This window comes from Triticum urartu, chromosome 2 (assembly GCF_003073215.2).
Source record: "Triticum urartu cultivar G1812 chromosome 2, Tu2.1, whole genome shotgun sequence".
Taxonomy (NCBI): Eukaryota; Viridiplantae; Streptophyta; class Magnoliopsida; order Poales; family Poaceae; genus Triticum; species Triticum urartu.
The window spans coordinates 310,245,523-310,264,391 of NC_053023.1; the positions used below are offsets into that span (position 1 = coordinate 310,245,523).

The window sequence follows — 18,869 nt, forward strand, 5'->3', positions numbered from 1 at the left end:
GCGGAGCTGGGAGGCGCGGTCGAGTGTTTGAAGGAATTTCCAAATTTTCAACCCGTGGTATATATGCCCAATCACTGTCGGTGTAACCGAGTGGAATGACTTGGTGGCACTGGGATGCAAAACTGCTAGCAGTTGCTGCAACTCGGTGTGACCGGATTGTTCTAATCGGTTGCACCGAGATGAAAACCTAGATTAGCTTAATGAATTTGGTGAGACCGAGTAGGAGTGAGTTGGTCTGACCAAAATGCATCAAGATGTTTTGGAAGTTAAGCCCTTGATGGATCGGTGGCTCCGAGTGCTCCTCACTCGGAGGGTCCAAATTTGACTTGCTCAAACTTTGTGATGTAGCATGAATATAGTTTGACACAAGAAAAGCATATATAGCTAGAGGGAGTACTTAGGTATTCTTGTCCATCCATTTGGCAAAAATAAAAGCAAAACAATCAAAGCAACAAATGGATGTCCTTGAATGGAGAAAATTATGCAACCAACATGCTCACACAATAAGATGGCAAATAAAACATGTGGCAAAGCATGCACAAACACTCTAGCATCTATCAATCAATTGGCGATGACTGGGTCATCTATATATGAGTATATTGACTATGGAGTCAAATGAGAACATTTGATCATAGGTCATACTCATTGTTTAAGCACAAGTGGGGTTACCACTTTTACCTAAAGCATCATTGTGTTCACACCATTAGAGTTGCTTTAGCTCAATTCTTAGAGCAAAGCTCCCCCTAGATGTGTATCCCCCCTTAGAGGTATGAACTAACCTTGGGTTTTGTCAATGATGACTTCATGTAGGTGTTGAAGATGTGGATGCTCAATGTTGATGTAGATTATTTGGAGCAATCCATTGGAGTGAGTTGCACTTTCAATACCTACATGGGTTAGTCCCACAAGGAACATACAAGGATATCCATATACATAGAGTGAAACACACATATGATGATGTCCATGAAAGCATTAGGTTACCTTGTCCCTTGTCTTACCAACAAGAGAGTTTGTGACTCCTTGAACTAGTGCAAGATATGGAAGTTGATTACACTTGTCCTTGCCAAGATGAATGTGAGTGAAGTATGTTGGCGGAGTCACCGTCAAGAACTCTCTAGTTCATCTTCTTCGGGATCCACATCAAATTGATGGGAATCCTTGGAGTTGTAGTCGTACTTGATGTTGTGAAACTTGATGTAGTCTTGGGAACCCACTTGACCATGGCCTTAGGACCTTCTTCAAATGAATCAATCTCTTCTTGAAGCTTTTCCTTGCCTTTTAGCTTGTGGTCTTGTGGTGGAAGATCATCTTGAGCTTATGTTCCCTTGAAAGAAGTGGGGTCATACTTCTCTTGTTGAGGAACAAACTACGTCTTGGGATATTGATCTTCTTCCCACTCAACTCCGTTGGCATTGAACTTTTGTTCAAAACCAACACCTTGATTCTTCCGGTGCCTTCCTTACTTGCATACAATTTCCTCAAATTGATTACTTCCGGCAAGGCTCTTGTAAACACCTTTCTCTATAATTCCCTTCAATAAGCTATTTTCTTGCTTAAGTGTAACTTAGCTAAGAGAATCATTAGTGGAATCAAAAGAATTACTAGAAGCAACAATATTGGATTTAGCATGATTCTTGCTCTTGTTGCTAGATTTAATTTGTGGCATGTAAGTACACAAGAGTAAACGCTTGGCAATGTAAGAAGAACTTTTCTTCCGAAGATCATCATTGATTGTTTTTAATAACCCATGCTCTTGCTCTAAATTTAGCTCTCGAAGCGTAGCTTCTCATGAGTCTTTAAAAGCTCTCGATGATCCTCTAAAGTAGTTTCATGAGCTAACTTAAGAGTGTTTAGTTCTTTAGTTAGACACTCAATCTCCTTCTTATCATTGTCATTCCTTTCATCTTGATTAGCATGATTAATAGCAATTTCATCATATTTTTCATCACTAGTGTGGTCAACAAGTAAATCATCATCACCTAGAAAATCATATTCATCACTATTGAAATCAACATACTCGGGGTGTGATACCTTAGGACCTTTAGCCACGAAGCATCTTCCAATTCCTTCATTTGGTGAGTCAAATATGTCGTGGGAGTTGGATGACACAAGTGCAAGACCGGCAGCACCTTCATCTTGAGTATATTCAGAGTCGGAGTGGTAGCTTCTATCGAAGTAGTTGTCGGAGTCGGAACCGGATACCCATTCACCAACGTGAGCTTGATGTCTTTGTCTTGTGCAGCTCTTTGATGACTTGTCCTTCCTTTCTGAATCCTTGCTTCTACAAGAGGGTCTTCATTCATAACGATCATCTCAACTCCTTCTTTCTCTTGGTGGTGATTCATCTCTTTTACTTCTCCTCTTGGGTGAATCTTCTCTTCTTTTGTAGGGAGTCGTACACTCATTGGAGTAGTGTCCCGGTCTTTCGCAGTTGTAGCAATTACGATCACGACTAGAAGATCTTTTGTCATTATAGGACCTTGACTTGGAACTTCTCTCTTTTCTTCTACTCTTGTAGAACTTGTTGAAGTTCTTCACCATTAAGATTAATTCTTCATTGAAGACTTGTTTCTCACTTGATGTTGTAGGAGCATCACATGAAGCTTTATAAGCACCACTAGACTTGTTGTGGAGCTCTTCCTTATCCCTGAGTGACATCTCATGAGCAACAATTCTACCAATGACTTCCGTGGGCTTTAGATCTTTGTAATTGGGTATCATTTGGATCAAGGTGCACACGGTATCATACTTTCCATCCAAGGCTCTTAGGATCTTCTTGATGATGAATTTGTCGGTTATCTCTTCACTTCCTAAGCCGGCAATCTCATTTGTGATGAGAGCAAGCCTAGAGTACATCTTAGCGACTCCTTCACCATCCTTCATTTTTGAACTTGTCAAGTTGACTTTGAAGCACATCCAATTTGGATTCCTTGATGGACTCGGTACCTTCATGCATATCAACCAAAGTATCCCGAATTTCCTTTGCATTCTCAAGACGGCTGATTTTGTTGAATTCCTCGGGGCACAATCTGTTGAAAAGAATATCGCAAGCTTGGGCGTTGTATTGCAACATCTTCAATTCTTCCGTGGACGCTTCACGATCTAGTTCTCTTCCATCCTTGAAGTATTCACCTTGAAAACCAATGCGCACAATAGCCCAAATGACGGGGTTATGACCAAGAATATGCATTTTTATCTTATGCTTCCAACTAGCAAAATTAGTACTATGAAAGTAAGGACCTCTACGGTAGTAATTTCCCTCGCTAGACGCCATACTCTCCTAGGTTGTGAAACCAAGGCTATGATCACCAAAGCTATGGAAATCAAGGCAAATGGAGACCAAAGCTCTGATACCACTTGTAGGATCGAAGATAGGTCTAGAGGGGGGTGATTAGACTACTTAACCAAATAAAAAATCTAACCTTTTCCCAAGTTTAAGTGTTGGAAGATTTTAGCAACTATTACAAGTCAAGCAATCAACCTACACATGCAATTCTAAGAGTGTAGTAGCGGAAAGTAAAACATTTCATATGAAGGTAAAGGGAGGGGTTTGGAGAAGGCAAACGCAATGTAGACACAGAGATTTTTGGTGTGGTTCCGATAGGTAGTGCTATCGTACGTCCACGTTGATGGAGACTTCGACCCATGAAGGGTAAAGGTTGCGCGAGTCCACGGAGGGCTCCACCCACGAAGGGTCCACGAAGAAGCAACCTTGTCTATCCCACCATGGCCATCGCCCATGAAGGACTTTCCTCACTGAGGGAGTCCTCGGGGATCCGGGCTATGTGATGTGGGCCGGATTGATGGGCCGTGAAGATACAAGATTGAGGACCTTCTCTCGTGTCCGGGTGGGACTCCCCTTTGCGTGGAAGGCAAGCTTGGTGTTCAGATATGAAGATTCCTTTCTCTGTAAACTGACTTAGTATAACCCTAGCTCCCTCCGGTGTCTGTATAAACTGGAGGGTTTAGTCCGTAGAGGTAGCCATAATCATACAGGCAAGACATCTAGGGTTTAGCCATTACGATCTCGAGGTAGATCAACTCTTGTAACCCCTATACTCATCAAAGTCAATCAAGCGGGAAGTAGGGTATTACCTCCATCAAGAGGGCCCAAACCTGGGTAAACATCGTGTCCCCTACCTCATGTTACCTTCGATCCTTAGGCGCACAGTTCGGGACCCCCTACCCGAGATCTGTCGGTTTTGACACCGACATTGGTGCTTTCATTGAGAGTTCCTCCACGTTGTCAATAGAAGGATCGATGGCTCGCCTCGTCGTCGGCGACAAAATCACCTCTGGAAGAGCCCTAGCTCCTGGGCAGATCCTCCAGATCGGCAATTTCACCATAGGCGCCCCTCCGTCCATTAAGCCCAAGGCGGTCCCCCGGATTGCCAAAAATTATCTCCGCATCAACCTCGGAGGCATCGATAAGATGGATCCGACAGATGTTTCGTCTTTAAACGAACTGCTAGATCGCATCGCCGTCCTTGGGGTCGCAACAGATTATAATCTGGTTGGGCTTAAACCCGATCAGAGGGAAATCGGGTATCCACCTGTCACCCACCTGGTGATTATTGTGGAAGAACAAGTTGAGGATACTGCTCCTCCTATGCTAAAAACAAACTATGTTCGGATCTTCGAGCCCTATGAGCCGGACACTCATCTTCGAGAAGGTACTATCTGTATCCCGAACATAGAATCCGGCACTGAGTCTAAAAAATCCCCCGAACACTCCAGACCCTAGGCCAATGATCTCAGAAAATTTTCAAAATCCGGATTCCACAATGGGTCAAGGTTCGGATTCAAGCCCACCCACCACAATCAATACTCTCCAAGCAATTCTGGTCCCCCGAACATATGCAATTCCGGTCCCCCGAATATATATATACGACAACAACATCTGGAAACAGTCCATCACTTTTGGGATAGATCCTACTTGTTAAAAACAAGATCAAATATTGTTGCGACGATGATGCGGTATCAGTCTTTTGCCGCAACTGTACGGACGAGGGCAACCTCAATGCCCTCAATCGTCGCCGCATTCTGCACTTTGCAGATTTGGCACACATAGTACAGAAGTACTGCGCAATGGAAAGCGCCCGGAAAGCCCAGACAGCTCGGTGGGATCCACCGGCCTTTAAGCCACCCACCGGCCGAACAAAAAGGATGCTCCCTTACGGGGCACCTGATCATTCTTCCACGAAAAGAACTATTCAGCCCTTACCGGGACACAGAATCATCCTTGATGGATTGCTCGACAAGCCCTGTCAGATACACGCGATGCCAAATTCCGAGCCAACTCATAACCTTCGGGCATGTTGGATACTCCGGCAGGTGGCTAAAAGCGGGGAGGCTATCCTCACCAACAGTACTCCAACAAGGCATTCCCCCGAGGATAATGACCTTGGCATTTTTATGGTCTTCGAGACCTTTTATTCAAACAACCGGCGCAAAAGGGCGCTCTGCGACCTCGCCGAAGTCAATCACGTAGCCGCAATAAATCCTTGGAACGATATGGCGATAACCTTCTACGCCAATGACGAGCCAAGGGCCCGATCAGTCCGAGCACTAGCCGCTTTGGTTCTAAACCCAATTGTAGACGGCTTTCGCCTCACTAAAGTGCTCATGGACGGCGGCAGCGGACCGAACCTCATCTACAAAGACACGCTCAATAAAATGCAGATGGATAGGAGTCGCATTGAGAAAAGCAATACATCCTTTCGAGGAATCATCCCCAGTCGGGAAGCAAGATGCTCAGGGAAAATTAAACTAGATGTGGTATTCAGCACGCCAGAGAATTATAGGTCCGAAGAGATGATCTTCCAGGTGGCCCCTTTCAATAGTGGATATCATGCCCTGTTAGGGCGAGATGCATTCACATGCTTTCAAGCCATACCTCATTATGGTACATGAATCTCAAAATGTCCGGGCCCAACGGTGTTATCACTATCTACAGTGATCCGGACATAGCACTCCGCGCCGAAAACAAAACCGCATCCCTGGCCCTTGAGGCACTGAGCGAAGCCCTGGCGGCCGAGGAGCTCACCGCTCTGCGTTCCACGCTGGATAGAGACGACGTAATTCTTGATAAAAGGCCTAAATCCACTTCTTTCAAGCCAGCAGACGAGATAGTCCAATTTCAAGTTCACCCGACGGACCCCAAGAAGACAGCTTCCATTGGGGCACAGCTGGATCCGGCGGTCGATGCCGCATTGCGTGCGTTCTTGCGCGAGAACTGGGACATCTTCTCCTGGCACCCCTCGCATATGCCGGGCATCCAACACGCGTTGGTCGAACGTCTCAACATACTGAAGGGATACAAGCCAGTCAAGCAAAGCTGCGGCAATTTTCCGAACCCAAATGATAGGCTATGGGGGAGGAGCTAGCCAAGCTACTCGAAGCCAGGTTTATCAGAGAGATCAAACACCCGGATTGGCTAGCAAATCTGGTCATGGTGCCGAAGAAGGATAAATCCTGGCGCTTGTGTGTCAACTTCAAGGACCTTAATAAATCCTACCCTAAGGATCCCTTCGCACTACCTCGCATTGACCAGATTATTGATGCCACCACAGGTCACGACTCACTGTGCTTCCTCGACGCATACTCCGGATACCATCAAATCAAGATGAAGGAATCCGACCAAGCCGCAACGGCATTCATCACCCCATATGGGCCCTTCTTCTTCAACACCATGCCCTTCGGGCTCAAAAACGCCGGTGCCACATACCAATGCATGATTCAAACATGCCTGAAAAAGCAATTCAGCAAGACAGTCGAGGCATATGTAGATGATGTAGTCATCAAAACTAAGCATGTTGAATCATTGGTAGATGATTTATGCCTTACATTCGACAACCTCCGAAGATATGACATACGGCTCAATCCGGAAAAGTGCGTTTTCGGCATTCCCACCGGAAAATTGCTTGGGTTCATTGTTTCCAATAGGGGAATCGAAGCAAACCCAGCCAAAATCCGAGCCCGGTCACAGTTGGCTACACCAACAGACCTCAAACAGGTCCAAAAACTAGCCAGATGCGTAGCAGCTTTGAGCCGCTTTATCTCCAGATTAGGAGAAAAGGTGCTGCCATTGTATCGCCTGCTCCGACGCACAGACCACTTCGCGTGGAGGATGCTGCAACAGCCGGACTAGAAGAAATAAAAGCTTTGTTAGCAAGCAACCCAATCCTAACCACACCAAATGTCGGTGAACCCATGTTATTGTACATATCTGCAACACATCAGGTGGTGAGTGTGGTGCTCATCATCGAACGAGAAGAAGAGGGACATAAATTCCCACTTCAAAAACCCGTATACTATGTGTCGACGGTCCTCACACCATGCAAATCCCGATACCTGCATTATCAAAAGATAGCGTATGCGGTCTTCATGGCATCCTGGAAGTTGCGGCACTACTTTCAAGAGTGTTCGATCACGGTGGCATCTGAGGTACCACTTAATGATATCATAAACAACTGAGACGCCACCGGCCGGATTGCCAAATGTGCTATTGAGCTCTTACCGTTTGACATAACATATAAGCCATGCTGGGCCATTAAATCTCACGTGTTGGCTGACTTCGTCGCCGAATGGACGGAAGCCGAACTCCCTAAAAAGTATGGCACATATTCCAACTAGGTGATGCACTTCAACGGCTCTAAAATGCTAGCCGGACTTGGGGTTGGTGTCATCCCGACATCCCCCACAGGAGATACAGTCTGTTATGTGCTCCAAATATTGTATACGGACTCTAATAACGTAGCCAAATATGAGGCCTTATTGCATGGTCTTCGGATGGTTGTCTCTATGGGCATACAATGCCTCGAGGTGCGTGAGGATTCAAACCTCGCAGTATCCCAAATAAACATAGAATTTGATGCCAAATATCCGAAGATGGCGGCTTACCGCAACGCCATACTTAAAATATCAGCTCGGTTTGAGGGGCTTGAGTTTCATCATGTGGCCCGATAGAGTAATCAGGCAGCGGACATCCTTGCTCGCATGGGCGCTAAGCGTGACCCCATCCCACCCAACACCCTCATGCAAAGGCTCTTCAAGCCATCTGTGGTATGGCAGGACGAGAGCAGCAACGCCAGTCTGGATCCAATCATACCCTCAGATTCCGAACAAAATCCCGATATCATAGGGGGCTCGGCCACCGAAATAACACCATCAGCTCATGCAATCATGGCAGTAATCGCCCCATGGACCGAACCCTTCCTAGCCTACCTCAATAGGCGAGAGCTCCCCGAGGACCAGAATGAGGCTCGATGCATCGTTCGATGCTCGAAAGCCTACAAGGTTCATGAAGGAGATCTCTACAAGAGAAGTTCTACCGGAGTCCTTCAAAGGTGTATCTCCGAAGAAGAGGGGCGGCAGATCTTGGCCGAAATCCATCTTGGTCTTGGTGGTCATCATGCTGCAGCTCGGGCCCTTGTAATTAAGGCCTTCCAAACTGGCTTTTTCTGGCCTACGGCCCGAGCAGATGCGCAAGACCTCGTCCAGCGGTGTGTAGGATGCCAGCTTTTCACCAATCAAAGCCATATGTCGCCTACTGCCCTACAAACAATCCCCGTTACTTGGACTTTTGTGGTCTGGGGGCTTGACATGGTTGGTGTAACACCCACAATGCGTCTATATCTCCCACGTGTCAGGGCACGACTTAGAGGCATAGCCGCATGGTAGGCATGTCGCAAGAGGGGTAATCTTTACACATCCCATGTACTGAATAAGAAACAGATAAAGAGTTGGCTTACAATTGCCACTTCACACAATACATAAATAATCCATACATCATCCAAAATACAATCAAAGGTCCGACTACAAAACCAAAATAAAGAAAGACAACCCCAAATGCTAGATCCCCGATCGTCCCAACTGGGCTCCACTACTGATCAACAGGAAACGAAACAAAACAACGATCAAGATCTTCATCGAGCTCCCACTTGAGCTCGGTTGCATCACCTGCACTGGTATCATCGGCACCTGCAACTGTTTGGAAGTATTTGTGAGTCACGAGGACTCAGCAATCTCACACCCACAAGATCAAGACCATTTAAGCTTATGGGTAGGAAGGTAATGAGGTGGAGCTGCAGCAAGCACTAAGCATATATGGTGGCTTACATATGCAAATGAGAGCGAGAAGAGAAGCAACGCACGATTGAGAAGCTAGAAGTGATCAATAAGTGATCCTAAAACTACTTACGTACAAACATAACACAAGACTGTGTTCTCTTCCCGGACTCCGCCGAGAAGAGACCATCACGGCTACACACGCGGTTGATGCATTTTAATTAAGTTAAGTGTGAAGTTCTCTACAACCGGATATTAACAAATTCCCATCTGCCCATAACCGCGGGCACGGCTTTCGAAAGTTCAAACCCTGCAGGGGTGTCCCAACTTAGCCCATCACAAGCTCTCATGGTCAACGAAGGATAATCCTTCTCCCAGGAAGACCCGATCAGCTCAGAATCCTAGTTACAAGACATTTCGACACTGGTAAAACAAGACCAGCAAGACCGCCCAGATGTGCCGACAAATCCTGATAGGAGCTGCACATATCTCGTTCTCAGGGCACACCGGATGAACACTACGTACAACTAAAACCAACCCTCAAGTTTCCCTGAGGTGGCGCTGCAAGTGGCTCTGTTTTGGACCAACACTCAGAAGAGCACTGGCCCGGGGGTTTAAAATAAAGATGACCCTTGAGTCCACGGAACCCAAGGGAAAAGGCTTAGGTGGCAAATGGTAAAACCAAGGTTGGGCCTTGCTGGAGGAGTTTTATTCAAGGCGAACTGTCAAGGGGTTCCCATAACACCCAACCACGTAAGGAACGCAAAATCAAGGAACATAACACTGGTATGACGGAAACTAGGGCGGCAAGAGTGGAACAAAACACCAGGCATAAGGTCGAGCCTTCCACCCTTTACCAAGTATATAGGTGCATTAAAGTAAATAAGAGATAATAATGATATCCCAACAATATCCATGTTCCAACGAGGAACAAACTTCATCGTCACCTGCAACTAGCAACGCTATAAGAGGGGCTGAGCAAAAGCAGTAACATAGCCAAACAACGGTTTGCTAGGAAAAGTTGGGTAGAGGCTTGACATGGCAATGTGGGAGGCATGATATAGCAAGTGGTAGGTAGCGTGACATAGCAATAGAGCGAGCAACTAGCAAGCAAAGATAGAAGTGATTTTGAGGGTATGGTCATCTTGCCTGAGATCCCGCAAGGAAGAAGCACGAGTCCATGAAGAAGACAAACGGACGTAGTCGAACGGATCCTCACAACTCCAAAACGAAACCAAAGCTAACGAGAGAAGCAACCCGGAAAGAAGCAAACAACATGGTTAACCATCACATAAACATGGCATGATGCACAACCAGGTATGATGCATGTCCGGTTTAAAGAGGCATGGCATGGCAAAGTGCACAAACAATACTACAAATTAAGTGGAGCTCAATATGCAACGAGTTGCATATTGACAGAACACCACATGGCTCATTTAGTTCTCTCTCGGTTATGTACCCAACAGTATTAAATGTTGTTAAACATGGCAAGAGATGAAACATAAGTAAACTACACAATCTAAGCAATATAAATGGGGCCGGAAACATCAAACAACAATTCCGTAAATCCCCATATGCATTTAGCAATTTAATGCAAACACCAAGTTAAACATTTTTAAAAGTTGTTAGCATGATGCGGATGACATACAAGTTTTAAGCAATTTTATGAAAATGTTGATATGAACATGTTATGAAGCATTTGTCGCCATGACAGAATGAAAGGGTGCCACGGCGGCGAAACAGGAATGATGCCACGGCGGTGAAAATGGACATGGCGCCACATCAACATCCCGGTTCCGATAACTCGGTCCAAGGAACAAGTGGGGGTGATGGAAACATGCAAGAGCAGCGGGGAGTGATCACGGATACTGGGTTTCCCACGAATCGGTGACAAAGAAACGAGTGACAAAACGGACACGGTGCGAACACGGCCAAACAGGAGCATCTCATACAACACATCACAAGCATTTGTCCACGGGCGTCGTTTTGGCGGTTATACCTTCCAAAGGAGCATTCTCAGAGCGGTTCGAGTTCATAGAGGAAGTAGTTGTTCTCGCGATGGTGGTGAAAGTAGCGGTTCTCGCGGGTCGTAGAGGAAGTAGTCGTACTCGCGAACTTGTCGGGTCCACGGCGACGGTAGTGGAAGTAGTGGTACACGATGACGGTAGAGGTACTTGCGATAGTCGTACACGAGTCTTGTGACCCAGGGTTCTTCGGGCAACGGTAGTTGTACACGGTTCATAGATGTTCATAGTCATGGCAAGGAACTTGACGAAACCCAAGGCGACAGTAGTTGTACATGGTCCACGAGTTGTCGATCGTTCGGGGTCCAACTTGCGGGTCTTGCCGACATGAAGGGGTACTTGGCGTTTTCGTAGAGGTACTCTCAATCTTTGCGACGGTAGTCGTTCCCGTTCGTTCGGAGATGTGCTTGATGACTCCGAGCCCTTCGCGGTCGACGATAGTTGAACTTGACACTTGCGATGCACATGTCTTCGTTGACGGTAGTGGTACACTAGTTGGAGAGGGACTTGCGAAAAATCCCGGTCTCAGGTTTTGTAGTCGTTCACAGGGCCCAACATAGGGTCTTGGCGAAACCGGGGAGCACCTTGGCGGTCTTGGCGGTCAACGACGGGAGGAGGGCAGCGAACAACGGTGCGATGTACAGGTGTAGCGGTGGTCTTGGCATCCAGCGACAGCAGTACAGGAAGGCAACAGCATGGTCGATGGTGAGGTTGCAGCAGGCCTTGGGCGTGAACTCCGGTGACGGGACGACGGGGAACGATGAGATCCCGAACGGAGGAGGTTGGGGCCAGCTGGATCTGGCCGGAGCAAGGGCGGAGGCGGCGGGACGAGCTCAACGGAGGTCGTCAGCGATCGGACGAAGCAGCAGCAGCAGCAAGGCCGGGGAGACGAGGAAGGCTAGCGCCATACAAGGCCGAACATGGAGGGAGCAGGTCATGGGTGAGGGCAGCAGGGGCGGCGGCAGGGTGGCCTGGACGAGGCCGGAGGCCGGGGAGGGAGCGGTCGGCGGAGGCCGGAGCCAAGAGTCGAGGCGGCGGAGCTCCTGCTCGGCGACAGGCGAGGCAGGGAGGAGGAGGCACTCGGGGAAGCTCGGGCTCTAAGAGTTCTGGCGCGGGAGGCCGGGCGCTGGGAGTTGCGGCCTATGCATGAGCGAGGAGAGGGAAGGTGATGGGGATCGGGCCAGAGGCTCTGGCGGCGTGCGAGAGAGAGAATGTGAGGGAGAGATAGCGCAAGGGAACGTGGGAGAGGACGAGGGTTCAGTCGGGCCTAGGGGTTCGCTAGGGTTAGAGCCGGTGCGGGCTTAGGAGGGGCAAATGGGCCAGGACGGTTGGCGGCTGGGCCTTGGAGGCTGCGGGAGGCCTTAGAGGCATGGCTGGGCTACAAGGATGTGCTCTCTCTCTCTCCCTCATATCTATCTATTATATAATTAAAACGATAGAAAACCAACGAAGATGATTTGGCACTGTAAAAGCTAAGATGTATCAACGGCGAAGATCTAAAATTGTTTTTTTTCTAGAAAAGATCTAAAATGGGTTGATATTAGGAAAGTGCACACGGACGTGTACTATTACACGTGAATTTTTTTGCACCTGAAAAAAAACTGAAACGGACATATCCTATTGCATGTAACATTAGGCAAGTGTACACGGACATATACTATTGCACATGGAAGACTCTGAAACGGATTTCTATTAGTCAAGGATACGGTCGTATACTATTGCAAAAGTCATCCGTATAGAATTCAAACTCAGCAACCTTTGACTAATATAAAGGTTGGGGCAGACACCCCAGAACACCCACGGAATAATAGACGCCAGAACACCCATTAAAGGAAGATCCACACAACAACATATCCACACAAATCGAAGGGGCGACATACGTCGGGACGCCCAGCACATCGAAGGACGGAAGAAGAAACGACAGACACATCAAGTTTGGGTAATATATATAGCTTAAATCTTGAGGTCTGTTTACATCTTTCCATCCCTGCATGTCTTTGCAACCTCCTTATGAACACCATGTTTTCCTGTTCATTAACCATTAGTTAGAACACTTCTTTCTAACCAAATTTCATTATTGCATTACCATATGAACCACTCCTTCTAAAATTGTTTTTAAGGCAACATCTTCATGGCGTACACGAAGTTGAGTGAGCTAACCACAAGAGGACAGGCATGGAATATTAAAGCCAAAGTAATGAGAATGTGGGACTCGATCAATCCTTCGACTGATGAACTTATAAGCATCGATATGATCTTGATGGATGAGCAGGTATTTTCTTCACATAATTAACAATGGGGATTGTTTTATTGTTAAAATTACTACTAAGATTTTTCTTTCATTGAATTTTGAAGGGCCATACAGTTCATGCTACTATTTGGAAGAATCTAATAGACACTTACAGAGCAAAGATCAATGAGGGTTCTATATATGCTTTTAGCAATTTTAAAGTTGTAGATTCGACAAAATATCGACCAGTCAGCAATGAAATTAAAATTACTTTTTTATACAATACAAAATTAAAGGAGATGAAAGGTTCATCGGATAATTTTCCAGATTACTACTTTGAGTTTGCTAGCAAAGATACCCTACAAGAACGTCTAGAAAAAGACCAACAATGCTCAGGTATGTTGACAGTCATATTCTTACTTCCAAGTGGACAATTTAAATTTGATGTCATTTCTTGGTGGTTGTATTAATAAACTCAAATGAATAACTTTCTAATTTTTGAAGTCTTTAATCTTCCAATTTGCAGATGTCATTGGGTTACTTACCAAGATTAAGCCAATAGAATCAAGGATAACAATGAAGAAAACACCTGCAGATGTACGTCAGATTGAAATTCTAATGCGAGAGTAAGTGTATATCCATGTATCAACTTTTCACTAAAGGGTAAAGGCTGTTTTCTTCCACTTATATTATTATTACCATTAATTACTTTGGAATGAATTATTCAGGGGTGATAGAATCAGAGTACTCCCTCCGTCACGGTTTAGAAGGCGCGCTTAGAAATTCTCTGGGACCTAGGTGGTTATCTATTGGTTGTGAGATGGGCTAAAAAATAGCATTCACACTACGCATGCATATAAAAATAGTATATCGGAGTACTAATTAGCTACTAGAAATAAATGCAATGCGTCCTAAACCTTGTCTATTGTGGAAACGCACGCAAATTTAACTGTGCCTTCTAAACTGTGACGGAGGAGTATCATTATGGGGAAGATTAGCTCATCATTTAAGTGAGGATATAATTGGCAATCAAACAATTATTATTGTTACCTCAACAATGGTGCAAAAATTCAATGGTAAGTTGAATATGTTTACATGTCTTTTTTCATACCAAAATAATAAATATAACTGATTTATTGTTCATTAAATAGGTTTGTGCCTAAAGTCAACTAGCGCCACAAGATTATATACGAATCTAGATATACCCGAGACTTGGGAACTTTGTGGCAGGTATTAAGCACAATTTTTAGGTTCTGGTCATATAGAATTTCATAATATATCTTCATTTACTAATTTTTTTATAGCCACTCCACCGAAGAAACTTTACCAAAAATGATGGAGATAGATAAAAGTACTCAAGGGACACTAGAAGATCAAATGTTTTACAGAAGGATAACCTTAAAAGAACTTACTGGAATTAGGCACGATAACCCAACAGATGAGGTAATGAATCAAAACTCTTCTAAGACATGATATTGTAGAAGCCTCCAATACCTACAGATGTATTTGACATATTTGTATGAGTGACCGCATATTCTTTAAAGAGCTATATTTTCTTCATCAACTTTCAGGACTTTGTGTTCACAACAATAGCTACAATTGATCGGTTACAAGAAAATATTCAATGGTGGTACATGTCATGTGATGTTTGCAACAAAATTGCTACGAAAGAATCACATAATTATTATTGCAAGAATTGTGATACGTATCCAGAAGGTTTAACACCTAGGTAAGCATATTCTCTTGATTTGACCATCATTATGTACTATCACATTTATGTTACACTAATGAAATGTGATTCTAGGTATCGTATTCGGCTTCAAATTAGTGATCGCACTGCTACTACAAGTTGCACTTTATTTGATGAAGAGGCTGAAAGAATGCTCAATACATCAGTCTCATTCCTGTTGGATTCCTTAGATGGAAAATCTGAAGAAGTCCCAAAGATTATACAAGAATTATGTGGACAAAGACTTATCTTTCGATTCAAACTCAACAATAAGAACCTCACTCTAGGCATGCAGAACTATGCAGTAAAGAAAATATTTGTGCCTGATGAGAAGCTTGAGAAGCGATACTTAGAGGATAAAGCTGAAGAGGTAATGGTCTATTAAACTATCAAATCTATTTAAACACCAATTATTATACTCTTTTATATGGAACTATTGAAGCAAGTATTTAAAATTCTTGATCCATTGTGCTGAACAGGATTTGATGGATGATGAAGTGGACAACATGTTAAAACAAGAAACAAAGAAACCGAATGAGCCAGTCAAAAAGGTGACTGAATACTTCACTGTACAAGCTTTTCTTTACATAAATTCATCTCTTAATTCATCCATTTATGTGATTTTTCCAGGTACAAATCAGCAAGTGTGAACTTAGCAAAAACATATGTGAGTTGGTCCCTGTGAAAGAGGAGCCAGAAGATAAAAGCAATGGGAGTACAGTACATCAGAAGGAGCATCAACATCAAAAATCATCAACGAGTGTCGATGGTGGGAAAAGGAGGCGAAGATCTGTTGTATTATCATACTCGGAAGATGAAGACGTGGAAAATAGTATATCTGAAAAATTAGAAAAGGCAGCGCCCAAAAGCACCAGAAGTGTTCATGCAAAAAACAAGAAGACAAAAGTTGAACATGAAGGCTCCACAAGGATGACACGAAGTTTGACCAAGAAGACTAATAGCATCAAGACGATGTAATCGTCAACTCAAAGATCAAGTACACCAAACAAGACCCAAGAGAGGAAGGACCTTTTCCAGAAATTTTTTGGGACAGTACTTTATCCTATATTTATTATTTTAATGTATCCGAGGACTGGAATATTTAGTGTGTTTTTATATATGAACAATATGTATGAACAATATGACATTTTGTTTTCAAACAATTCAAGTATTGTATACTATTCAGAAGACAGAATGACCAGTACATTCCTTTGATCTTAATCAATTTAGCATGGCATTTGTGTGGTTGGTCAAAGCTCTAATGTGCCTGCAACATTTGCTAAAACTACAATGTACTAGCATGGCCTAGAATATATGAGAACAAAAATGCTCAACTGTATTTGAAAAGATTGAGTTGGAAATCCATCTGGAATACTATGAAAAAAGTAATCAAAATCATCGACTGTGAATTGTTCCATATGAAGCCACAATGAAATTTAAAACGACAGAAAGATGGATTGAGCTTTTATCCAGGGCGTATATTATTACATCACGAACAAGCATATGGATGGGGACTCACAGACTTAACCATATTTTTTTCTCACTAACCCTTAAAAGATCCGACCAAAGTTATTTTGCAGACAAAATGTATTTGGGCCAGACGCATACCTAGCTGAACTAGGTACTGACTAGGCAAGATAGTTGAAGGCCAAACCTACGCTGCTACCTGCGGCACTGATGCACCCAGGTTCCGCTCCTTAGTGCCTGCTGCGCGGCACTGCTCCACGCAGGTTGATAGCTACTTGGTTCACCTCGCGAAAGCTCGCTTGTGCCGGCGTTTCTGTGCGGCCGCCGGCCGCGCCACCGCATGCCCTCCTTGGCGCAAGAGCGAATCCAGTGAGAATCTTAGCCCAGCAGGTCGCCGGAAGCTAATCGGAAGCGATTTGCTCATCCAAAGAATATCCTTTTAGAAGGAACTGTGCGGAAAAGGAATAGTCCATTGATACGAAGTGTGAGAAGATAATAAGCAGCGTAGCAGGAATTTTATTTTATTTTATTTGGACAGCACTGCAGCATGCAGCAGGAGAGTTGAAGTGCGAATAAAATACAGTACATTTTTAGGGGAGCTAGACAGCTTTCTGACAGCCAAGCACCAGCCCAAATTAGCTCATTAATCAGAAGTTGCTGGTGTAGGAGTAACTATTAGTCGTTGCTCAAAAAAAGCTACTATTTATTCAAGCTAAATTTCCTTTAAAGACAATCCGTATTGTACTGTCCGATTTTGACTCACTACATGATTCCTAATCCTACACGTCTAGGAAAACATCTAACCATATCATTATATAAAGTGCATCATATCACGTCCTACTAGCACAACAAGCCTCATCGCCGACTGATCCGTCTTCTCAAATTCGAAGCAACTCGACGACTAAGCAGGCAAAGGTTCCAGGGTATTATATATTTTTCTCTTTAATCTATGCGTTATTTTAGCTTCCTTATCAGCCAACATATTCTCACAAAAACTTTCTCCTCAGGTGATCTACATTAGTCAAATTGCTAGATCATAGTCTCAGAAAACAAACAAGAGGTATGGTCACATACACTCATCCCTCTGCTTATATCACATAAACATCATTCAACCATAATTTTACAAGACATACATTCATAAATGACCCATGATGCACTTTCTCAATAGCTACTTTTTCATAATGTCGGGAAGATCAAACACACGAGACGGCCGACAAATTGAAGGTATGGCAACAACTCCAGCAACTTGCATCCAATATACGCCGGCGACACCCAAACGATCACAGGCACAAAGAAACGTCCAACGAACTGAAGACACAACATCAGCACCATCAGCCTCAGGTAATATCCCGATGCAATTCTTCATGTGTGTGCCTGCATTTTGATCTCAGCTCAACATTGCGTCAAAACTCTTCTCATACTGAACTATAAAGCTCTTTTTTTTCATGCATCCTAGCACTACCATGATAATAATGTGAAAGCTACAAAAAGAGCAACATGGTTGAACAATTATTGATTTTTAGTTCCCTACCAAATAAACAACATTAATCTCCAGATGTACTGTATGTGACAACGTCCATTAGTAGTCATCACCAAATGCACTTGCATGCCTGCAAAAGCAAAACACTATTAAGTACTCTCTCTGTAGAGATATAAGAGTGTTTAGATCACTACTTTAGTAATCTAAACATTCTTATATTTCTTTACGGAGGGATTACAAAAAATAATCATATTACATGATACTATGTTAAGGAAACTATACGCACTGACGAAATCACATTTGCAGATATGAGAGTTCAACATACGTTAGACCCAGCAGCTCACCAGACAAAAAGAAAGAAAGAACAACCTCTAAACTCAAGGAGTACAAAGCGGACAAGGACTGCAGAGGGAAGAAGAAATGCGAACACAGAGGCTCCTAAACGATTGAGAAAGGCTAATGCTGAAGAAGATAGGGAATTGAAGCGCGCCAGAAGCGAAACCAACAGAAACAACACTAGAGTCAATGTTGGAGACAACAACAGAACCAGAACCTCGACAAGTGCTAATAGCAAGGCATGGAACTTCGGAAGGCCAACATACAAATGCCAATATTGCAAAGCATTGCTATGGTGTGAAGAAAGATTAAATTCAAACAAAGGAACTACGGCACCCTCTTTTGGAATATGCTGCAAACAAGGGAAAATCGATCTGCCGCCACTAAGAGAACCTCCACCATACCTTAGAAACCTCTTAAGAAGTGAAGGGCAGGATTCGGTAAACTTCAAAGAAAATATAAGGTCATACAACTCAATGTTTTCATTCACATCGATGGGAGGAGCTGTGGACAAGGAAATAAACACTCGCAAAG

The 18,869-nt window shown here is 44.2% G+C and overlaps 1 long non-coding RNA gene across 2 annotated transcripts; it reads right to left on the reverse strand.

Moving 5' to 3' along the window:
• Positions 1–12,751: 12,751 nt before the first annotated feature.
• Positions 12,752–16,991, reverse strand: LOC125537126. Of its 2 annotated transcripts, none has more exons than XR_007295616.1 (3): positions 16,719–16,991; positions 14,736–14,817; positions 12,752–13,120 (listed from the first exon to the last, which is right to left on the reverse strand). It is a non-coding gene; the product is annotated as an uncharacterized LOC125537126 (long non-coding RNA). The 2 variants fall into 2 exon arrangements; XR_007295615.1 differs by having other exon boundaries at positions 16,707–16,991.
• Positions 16,992–18,869: the final 1,878 nt, after the last annotated feature.